Raw genomic sequence first — 10,793 nt, forward strand, 5'->3', positions numbered from 1 at the left:
CTAGCAAACCAAAAGAGAAGCAAGCATCCTAGCCCTTTCTATATAGACTCACCTCCACTTATGAAGTTATACTCGATAAATACAGTTTAACCCAAATCTGGTTAATCCTACAAGACTGATAAACTGTAGCTCTCCATAACAACAGAGTATGTGGAGGACAGATTATTATGTGGGACCTTTTGCTGAAAAAAGAAACAACTAATTTGTTTTTCTTTAAAAAAAAAGATAGAGATGCTTTTTATGTTTATGTCTTACTCCAGAACCATGAATACTAAATCCATTGACTGCTGATTGTGCCTTAACATTGTGGGACTGAACTAGTGTGTGCCCAGCGGCATGGCTCTCTCCCGAGTGCCCTCCGGCTGTGGTACTATGCAGAGTGGGATTAATAAAGAGAAACCAGCTCCAGTGGAACTGGAGAGAGGCCACACTAGCTTCATGGCACTCCCGGAGCCTGCCAGGAGACACAGCTTCATCATGGCACTCACTGGAGCGTGCCAGGAGACACAGCTGAGGTATGGCACTCACCGGAGCCTGCCAGGAGATGTGGCTGAGGTATGTCTTGGTCAAAGACCTGGAAACCTGTTCTTGATTCCCCGGCCAGCCTACTCAGCTCCAAACTGCACTTCATTTCCCAACAGGGATTGTGATGACTAGAACACAGTAGGAACTTTGCTCTAACAGCGAAGCCACATTATTTAAAGTTAGTGCCTCAAGGTCCCCTGCAAGGCGGTGACTGTCTCATCTATTTAATAAGAAAACACTGTCTGAGTAGATGATGTTTATGTCTGTAAAGTTCATTCATAATTATCAGTTTCTTCTCTAAATGAAAAAAACAGGGGTCATTTTTTTTCAAGAAAAATCAAAATCAAATAAATAAAGAAAATTCACCAACAGATGAAAATGTATGTCTTCAGTAAGTATGTCTTCAGGAGAATCTGAGAGCAGCTGCAGCAGCCTTCACCACCCTGGCTCATCCACTCCAATTCATCCACCATAACTGATTTAATATGGGCATATAATTAGTACTGTTGATTACTATCTGGTGCCAGATATCCCAAATGCCCCACCTTCATGCTAATTAATCTTGAAAACTTTCCAAGCTTTCCCCGCCCTGCCTGCCTCTGTTTCCTGCATCGGTGCACACATAGTACTTTATTCAAACAAATCGAACAACCACAGCATCACTAGGTCTTGCACACAGTTGGTACTCAGTAAATGTTTGTTTATTCAAATCACTGCTCCTTCATCACAGTGATTCTCATTAGAATGGAAAACGCACAGCCCAGATTGAGACTTGGGTCAGTAACTGGCAATTGACTTTAGGGCAACTTGTGTTCAAATTGCCGGTGAAAACTAATATCTAGAAAACTCAAGGAATCATCACGGATAATTTTCTGGTAGACCCTAAGACATGAAACTCTACATCAATAAGGGTGTACTCATACATCACTGATTTGAATGAAAGGAGGGGAAACCAAAGAGACACCAGGAGAGTATCTATTAAAACTGAGGCAGAAAGACTGGCAAGCATAAGTGTCATCTAATATTTTACACTAGACTAGTTTTATGGAAATATTTGTGGGGTATATTTGGAAAACATGGAGCAAATATGACTTTCAACAAAGATACAGTAGACAGTCCTTTGCATGTGTGGCCCCTTCCTCATTCTGTCCTGTCTTTTAAGAAATCCCAAAGCTTAATAAATACAACATTCTATATTCTAAGAATCCCCTTCCCAAAATGGACGATTTCTTCCAGGAGCCTTTGAGATAAGTGACTGAGAGCTGTTACTAACGGGTGGTGCTGAAGGAGCAGAGGTACTGGCAAACAGCAAGGACAGTTAAGGATCAGAAAGAGCAAAGTCAAAATGTCTAGTCTGAACCGCCATCTGTCACACCCAGCTAGGCAAGCCTTACAGCTTTTATTCACACACACAACTCTTCAACCTCTCTAGGCCTAGTTCACGACAAGCCACCTTCTTCTCTGCTTTATCTGGAGCATCCCCAGATGAGTTCTTGTCCCCTCCCTCAACCCCTCTTCACACTCTTCCCTTACTAAGACGATACAGCCTCAAAACTCTGAACTCAAGGCTAATCATTACTTCCTAAAACAAATACTTATCAAATGCCTACAAGAGAACATATATTGTAGTTTAAAGGAGATAATCTGGTCTTCATTGAAAATTGTATAGTACGTATCTGTATGTAAAAAAACCTTAAATGACTACATCTTAAAATGTAAACAAATGCCTTAAAAAGTAAATAAATGCCTAAAACTCAAAAAGTAAGCAAAATTTTAAAATTTTTTAAAAATTTAAAAAGTAAACAAAAAAGTAAAATCAACAAAACCAGAAAGATATTGCAAAAAATACAAGAAGTTGACATTTCTATGTACTATATATAGGTATATATGCTACTATATGTTTATAAAATATATACTATATATCTAGTAAATACTATAATCTATGTAAAATAGATAGAACCTGTGAATAGATAATTCACTTAAGAAGAAAACGTGTATGTAATAAAAATCTTAGTCAATGTTCTTTTACCAAGACCTGTAGATGGAGCGGCGGGCTGCTTTTCTGCCTGGCTCCCGGCTAGCTTACCCCCGAAATAATTACACGGAAACTGTATTCATTTAAGCACTGCCTGGCCCATTATCTGTAGCCTCTTATTGGCTAATTCTTACATATTGATCTAACCCATTTTTAATAATGTATGTAGCACCACGAGGTGGTGGCTTACCAGGAGGATTCTAACCTGCATCTGTCTCGGAGAGGAGAGTCATGGTGACTAACTCACTTCCCTTCTTCCCAGCATTCTGTTCTGTCTTCCCCGCCTACCTATGTTCCGACCTATCAGGCCAAGCAGTTTTCTTTATTAATTAACCAATGAAAGCAACAGGAATACAGAAGACCAACCTACATCAAAGACCAAGGTAACTCTTACAAAGGAAGGCGTTTAATTGGTAATTGCTTACAGGTTCAGAGGTTTCGTTCACTATCAGCATGGCGAGTAGCATGGTAGCAAACAGGCAGACATGGTGTTGGAGGGGTATCTCAGATCCACAGGCATCAGGAGAGAGATGGACACTGGATCTGGCTTGAGCATTTGAAACCTCAGAACCCACCCCCAGTAATATACTTCCTCCATCAAGATCACACCTAATCCAACAAGGCCACACCTCCTAAATGTGCCACTCCCTGGTGGCCAAGCCTTTAAACCTACGAGCCTACGGGGACCATTCCTATTCAAACCACCACACTATATTACAGAATGTACTGGTTAGGATTCTTTGTCTACTTAATATAAGTTAGACACAAGAGATAAAGAGAGAAACAGTCAGACAGAGAAAGACAGACACACAGAAAGAGGATTTATTAGAATGACTTACAGGCTATAGTTCAGCTAATCCAACAATAGCTTCCTATGAATGGAAGTTCCAATAATCCAGTAGTTTCTCAGTCTGTGGGGACAGATGTCTCGGCTGGTCTTCAGTATATGCTGGAATTCTGAAGAAGAAGGCTCTAATGCCAGTGGAGCAGGGGACTTGCTAGGATGGTAGGAGCAGGCAGGCAAAGAGCAAAAGCCTTCTTCTTCCATTTCCCTAAAATGGCTTCCAGCAGAAGGTGTGACTCAGGTTAGAGGTAGATTTTCTCAGTTCAAAAGATCCAGATTAAAGGTATGTCTTCCTACCTCAAAGATCTGGATGAGAAGTAGATCTTTCCTCTTCAAATTACTCAAAAATCCACCGCAGGCATGACCCTCCTTTTTGGGTTGTAGTTAATTTCAGATGTAGTCAAGCTGACAACCAAGACTAGCCATCACACGGGTCTATGAGGCATTTTCTTGATGAACAATTGGTGTGGGAATTGAAGGTAGTGCTGCCTCTGAGCAGGGGTCTTGGGTTGATGTAAAAGCAAGCAAAGTGAACCATGGGAGAAAGCCAGTAGCAGTGTCCTTCCACAGTTTCTTCTTGAGTTCCCCTCTCCACATATCTTCTTGGAATCCTGTCTTCCCTGGATGACGGTGTCTAACCTGTAAGTCTAATAATCCCTTTTCTCTCCAAGTTGATTTTGGTCATGGTATTTATCACAGCAGTAGAAATCAAACTGATCCATTAGCTTAACAGTGGAGAGACCTGGGAAGACAGTGAACGTCCGCTTCTGTTCTCCACAGGTACACTCACATGCCACAGGGCCCCAGACCTTAGCACAGCTGACTCCATGATGGAAGTGCCCTTCAGGCTGTGAACTCAGCACGTAGACAGTACCCCCAGCCAAAATGAAGACAAAGACCTAATCCATCAAAGTCCATAATTCTGGGAAAGTCTCTAAATATACTAACCTTACTTATTGTAAATGGAGACCTGCACTTTTGCTTCCTGGCCACCCAGACCCAAATAATCACACAGAAACTATACTAATTACAACACTGGTTGGCCAATGGCTCAAGCGTATTCCTAGCTAGCACTTAAATCTTAAATTTACCCATTTCTATTAATCTGTGTATCCCCATGAGTCTGTGGCCTACTGGTAAGGTTTTAGTGTCCTTCTCCTTTGGCAGCTACATAGTGTCTCCTTGACTCTGCCTACTCTCTACATATATATTTATGTTCAGATTTCCCACTAGGATATATTCTTCCCTACCATGATCCAAAGCAGCTTCTTTATTAACCAATGTTAATAAAACTTGTTCACAGCATACAGACGGAAATCCCACATCTTTTTATGGCTTCTATAGTTCTGCTTCTAGCTAACTGTTCTTCTTAACTGAAGTATGTCAGCCCAGGATACAGTGTTCACACTAAAAACTCTCCCTGAGAAAGGCTCAGTGCCACAATGGGATCCTAAACACCCATTAAAGCCTCTGGCTGGCTAATGGAGACTTTGTATTGGTTTAAACCCATGTGCAAGCAGTCTTCTCTGGTGGCTACCCCACAACACACAAGTGAGAAGAAAATGGACAGACTAAATGGATGAACTGAACTTGACTGAATCCAATTAAAGACAACCAGTTATAAAAGATATTAGTGATAAGAGGAATATATAGTAATAGGAGATAACTAGGCAATTAGAGTTATTAGATAGATGATAGATGGGTTTGGAAATTATTATCAGGTTTCTTGGTTATAGCTATGATCAAATACAAGAAATATTCTATATTTGAAGGTACATGGTAAATAAGAACTAATGTGCCATGATGTCTATAACCAATGTCCACATATTTTAGAAACAAAAATATATATGAAGAAATACTTATACTTAAAAAAATAAAAAAGAAATACTTATACTTTAAAAGATATGCAGTTGTATTTTCTATCAAAAATAAAATAGCCATTCCAAACTTCTCATTATTGATAGCCATAATTTTATTATTGAATTGAGTCACACACTATTAATCAACATGCATGATAGTAGAACACCATGAGAAGAGATGATCTTTAAAGGGAAGAAAAGATAAGTCTAGCGAGTAAGTTGGAGCAAGAAGGTATGTGTGTGGGGGGAGGTGCACAAGTACATGTGCATGCATTGAGATAGTATAAAACCTTCAAGTATTTTCTGAAAGAAATTACCAATATCTTTTTCTAATTATTCCTAAATTTAACAAGTGTTTGGGCCTGTGAAATAAAGGCTCTTGTCACCAAGTCTAATGGGTTAACCTGAGCTTAATTCCCAGGGCCCATGTCAGGGAAGGAGAGAACCAGCTCCTGCAAATTGTCCTCTGACCTCCAGATACATGCCATGGCACATGTATGTGAGCTCACGCATGCATGCACACACACACACACACACATACACACACACTGTTAAAAACAAACCAACTGAATAAACGAACAAATGTAATTTTTAAAGGTTTTTGCTTAGGGGCTGGAGAGTGATTAAGAGCACTTTCATCAACAATTTAGTCAACAATTGCTGATTGGAAGAGAATCTTCTAGAGTGCTAGCATAGCAGCTTTCACTGGTGGGCTTAGGTTTCTCGTAAAAATGTCCTAGAGCCGTGGCCTCAGCCTTCCTGATGCTGTGACCCTTTAACACAGTTCCTCATTCGGGGTGATCCCCAACCACAAAATTATTTTGTTGCTACTTGATAGCTGTAATTTGGCTACTGTTTGTGAATTGCAATATAAATATTTTGGAGACAGATGTTTGTTAATGGGTCATAACCTTCAGGCTGAGAACCAATGCACTAGAGCTTGAGCTGGGATTTATGGGTCCATTCATTCATCTTAGTAAAAGCCACAAACTTGGGAGGCACCACACCAGCAAAAGCATTGATGTGACAGAAAGGGACAGAATGGAAAGCAGTGAAGAGCGTGGCACTTCTAGGCTCCAGGCCAAGAGTGACAGCCATTTGTGAGCGTGCATTACCCTACAGAGAAAGGTTGGTGGTGCTGCCATGGCCACCGTGGGCCCAGGGTCATCGGGTCAGAGGTGGAGGTCACTGCCCTGGTGGTCCTGGAAGACAAGATTACTCCTGTGACCTGGGATGACAGAACTTGAAGCTTTACAATCTAGTGGAATCTTCCAGTAGGAATTGGGACTTGCTTAAAACCTGTGCCCACCTCTTCCTCCCAGGTGCTCCCTTGTCAAGTGAGTCCGTCTACCCTCTGCCTGTTCCATCACAGTGCTTTACAAACTGAAAACTTCATGTGATTTCAAAGGTTGGTAGCTATGCAGAAAGTGAGCATCTAAATGAATCAATCATAAAGAGAGTCTTGTGTGTCCCCCATTTACAAAATGTGATACACAATGTTTACATGAGATTCTGCTACTGGGTAGCTTCAGACTTAGGGTTGGTACATTGGGATGGAATTAATGCATTTTTCATCCTTAAGATAGCCTACAATTTAAAGGGCGTGAACTTTGAGTCACTGAAGCAAAAGGCCTTTGCTGACCATTCCCTTCTTACTCTATTGTTGCCCTTGGCAAGAAAGCCCACTTTCAGAGGCAGTAATGACTTTGGTCATACAACACAGAGAAATGGCCTCTCTTTATTCAATTAGTTTAACAGAGATTTAAAACCATTAAACAGGTTCCTGCTCTTACTACTTAATTCTAATTTCTCATGACCTACTTTTCTTTTGAATTATCACACTTCATTAATGCTAATCCCACCTGCTTTTAGCGCCATGCTACTAACACAGGAACTCAAACTCTTAGTTCTCTCTCCTTCTGGAGAATCCAGGTCTATCTATGCTCAGGTCCTCTACCTACTATAGAAAAGAGTTCCTGAAAAGTCCATTTGAGACTATCAACTTTTGCCTTTACTTGCCCTTTTCTAAATTTTCCATACCTGTACAGCTCCTTTAGATACCACCAAAGATGAACCAATTCTGCACACACATACACACACACAAACTCACATACGCACGTGTACACACACATTCAGTTTACTTTATCTCCAGACTCTAAGGTCTTGAGAGGTTCTCCAACCCCATCCTATTCTTCATACTTTTCCCTCTCACTTTATAGTTCAGTGGCAGTCAGCACAACTGACCTTCACAGCTACCCTTAAAGAGAGTACTGATATTCACATCTTAACATAAGAAAACCCAGAACAGAAGCAACATGACCAACTCAAGACCACACAAGCAATAACTGAGCCAACCTGAATTAGGATACTTTAGAGGGTCCATTTGCATAATGATGCAAATTATTCCAAACAATGCTTACCATGTGGTCAGGTTGCTCATCAGAAACCCTACTCCTGGTACAAATTTCTTCCTTAGTTTCATTTGTGTTGCTATGACAAACTTTCTTGACAAAAGCACCTTAGGAAGAGTTCATTTTTTTTTTATCACAATTCTAGATTAGTGAAAGCAAACAGCCAATTCCTGGTGAGGTGGTATCTGTGGTTCACCCTCTTTATCTTCAATCTGAGTCATATGGCAACAATTCTGATATTGAGAGGCTTGGGCCATTCGAGTGATGCAGCATGCTGAAGTCTTATTTTATCAGTTGACCCAGTTCCTGAAACTCATCAAAGTAGGTGACCTTATCTACTCTGAGTTCCATGAAAATTTTGGGAAGCTTGGGGTAGATGTGTTGAATCCAGAAGAACTCAAATCAGAATCAGTTAAAGAGAAGTGTAAACCATTCTGTTTAAATTTGAAGGGGCTATGGTACTTCACTGTGGCTGAATTGCTGCTCCCAGGGCTACCCTGAGAACAACACCATCTTTGCACCCAGGATCCTTTTTTTTTTTTTTTTTTGCAATTGAAATTGCTCAGAACCAGGAAGGCTATACCAAAGCATTTTCCATCAGTGTTCAGTTCAAAGAAGGAGAGAAAAGAGCTGACAGTAAAAAAGAGGAAGCTGAGAAAGAGTTCATAGTAGAGGAGAAAGAGGAAGGAACCAGCAAAAGGGAGACGTAGAAAACTACCTGGGAAATAAAAGAAGAAAGCCAGGAAACATGTGACTCAGCTGAAGTATCCAGTGCTACTTGCACAGACTCCTTCGGTTCGCCCTTGTGCAAATGGAAGACTCAGAAAGACATTTTTGTAGCTACTAAGAGAAGCTATTCTGGGCATAATAGCTTAAGCACATTTAGTAGAGTCTCTTAGTTTATTGTTGCTTGATATCCTGTTTCTTGGCTGTAACTGTTGTTGAAGTAAGACATTTTATAAATAGATTCCTTTAAGGTTTGTATTATTTATGACTAACTTTTGAAAATATTTATATTTATTTGATACTTCAAAAAATTTCAAATACATAATCTAATCACCATATCTCATATAAAACTGTCTATCTGTCAGTTCTTTCCACTGTTCTCAGTAATGAAGTTCTTTTAACCTGTTAATTTATACATGGTATTGGGATTAGAAGTCCATATATGGGAATTGACACCCAGGCCTATTGGTTCACATCTGTAACTTCAGCACCTGGGAGGATGACGTAAGTGAATTGCATGGTTTTGAGGCCAGCCTAAGCTATACAGTGAGAGTTTGTCTCAAAAAATATTCAGTTTAAAACACAAAAAATAACTCATACTATTTTCTGATAATGGCAGGTTCAAAATACTTTATCTTTGCAAGTTATATAAACTATTTCTAAAGGCTACAATTAATGTTGCTTTGTTCCATTTTTCTTTAAAAGAAAAACCTAACAACTTTAGGTGATAAATACTGAATATAAACCATTTTCAAAGTTATGTTTGAGTGTGAGTTCATCTATTTCCTTATAAGCTCACACAAGCATGTCTTAATTGTCTGTACTCCCAAAGAAAGGGAGGAAGAGAGAAAAGGAAGAAGAGAGGAGGGAAAGAGAGAAGGAAGAAAAAGGTGTAGGAGGAGGGCTGCTTGTTGATTCCCGGCTGCCCAGCCCTGAAATAATTACACAGAAACTGTATTAGTTAAATCACTATTCACCCCATTAGCTTTAGCTTCTTATTGGCTAATTCTTACGTTAATTTAACCCATTTATATTAATCTGTATATCACCACATGGCTCTGGCTTTCCAGGTAAAATGCCCAGCATCTGTCTCTGATGACTCCACAATGTCTTTCTGACTCTGCCCTTCTTCATCCCAGCATTCAGCCTAGTTTTCCATGCCTACCTAAGTTCTGCCTTGCTATAGGTCCAAAGCAGTTTCTTTGTTCATTAATGGTAATCACAGCACAGAGAGGACTCCCACATCACCTCCCATTTCTGTTTAAATAAAAAAGGCTTTAACTTTAACATAGTAAAATTACATACAACAAAACAGGTATCAAACAAGAATTACAGTTACAATATTTTTATCTACTTTATCTTTTATCATAACTAAGGAAAACTATAACTATAACTATAAATTCTTCAACTCCATCAAAGACTCCAAAAGGATATATTACTTAAGTAAACAGGAAGTGCATTGTAAGCAATTTTCAAAGCTCTAAAATTGACAGAGACATCTTGCTGTCTGTACAGTCACCCAAAGTTCTTTTGTATCATTGGGACATCCATCTTCAGCCTAAATGCCCATAGTATCCAGCACACTTTTCTATGAAGCAGGAAATTTCAAAGACAGTTCTGCCTATATTGGCAGCTTGCTAGTCACTTTCTTTTGTATATTGCAGAATGTCTAGTAGAGTCTTTTATGAAGCAGGACCCATGAAAGATCGTCTCACCTTTAGGCAAGTTCAGCCATCATTTCTCTGTGGGTCCTGCATGTCCAGTCAAGCAGTACAGGCAAGAGCAGTTTCTTGCCCGAATGGCTAGCAATCTCCATAAGGAGCCTCTTCAATGCCCATCATCCTCTTGAAGTAGATTGGTGCTCCCAGGAGCACATACGTTTCATTGTCATGAAAAGTCCTAAGTTCTTAAACTTTTAAATGCCATATTCTGAAGGTCTCTGAAAGATTTGAAGAATACCTATCTAACTGAAATATATCTCTATACATCTAGAAAATCTAACTAACATGACTACAGGCTTGACTATTATCTGTGGGAATTGTTACCTAGTATCTCTCTGTCTGGACCATGCGTGGTCCTTAGTAATTATTCTCTGGGAGACTTTTCTTCTGATTCTTCTGGGCATCCTTGTTTTGGATTGAGAGATATCTTTCACCCAATAAATTTTAAAAGAAATGTTTCTGGACTTCCAACTCCTCCGAGACCAGCTCCCTTATGTTGGAAGACGCCACAATCCTTCAGATTGTACTTACCATTATCTTGGGGAAATTGTGCTCCCAAGGAACCATAAAAATTGGAGGGAGATAAATATTTATGGTGGTTTGGTCACCGACCTACCTCTAAAAACTCCTTGAGAGGGGCCTTTGATTATTCCTATAGAAATCCAAATATGA

The 10,793-nt window shown here is 39.8% G+C and overlaps 1 pseudogene; it reads left to right on the forward strand.

Moving 5' to 3' along the window:
* The first annotated feature begins 336 nt into the window (after positions 1 to 336).
* Positions 337 to 8,384, forward strand: LOC148121364 (protein PBDC1 pseudogene; annotated as a pseudogene).
* Positions 8,385 to 10,793: the final 2,409 nt, after the last annotated feature.

The sequence above is a fragment of the Myodes glareolus genome, chromosome 7 (assembly GCF_982192425.1).
Source record: "Myodes glareolus chromosome 7, mMyoGla1.1, whole genome shotgun sequence".
Taxonomy (NCBI): Eukaryota; Metazoa; Chordata; class Mammalia; order Rodentia; family Cricetidae; genus Myodes; species Myodes glareolus.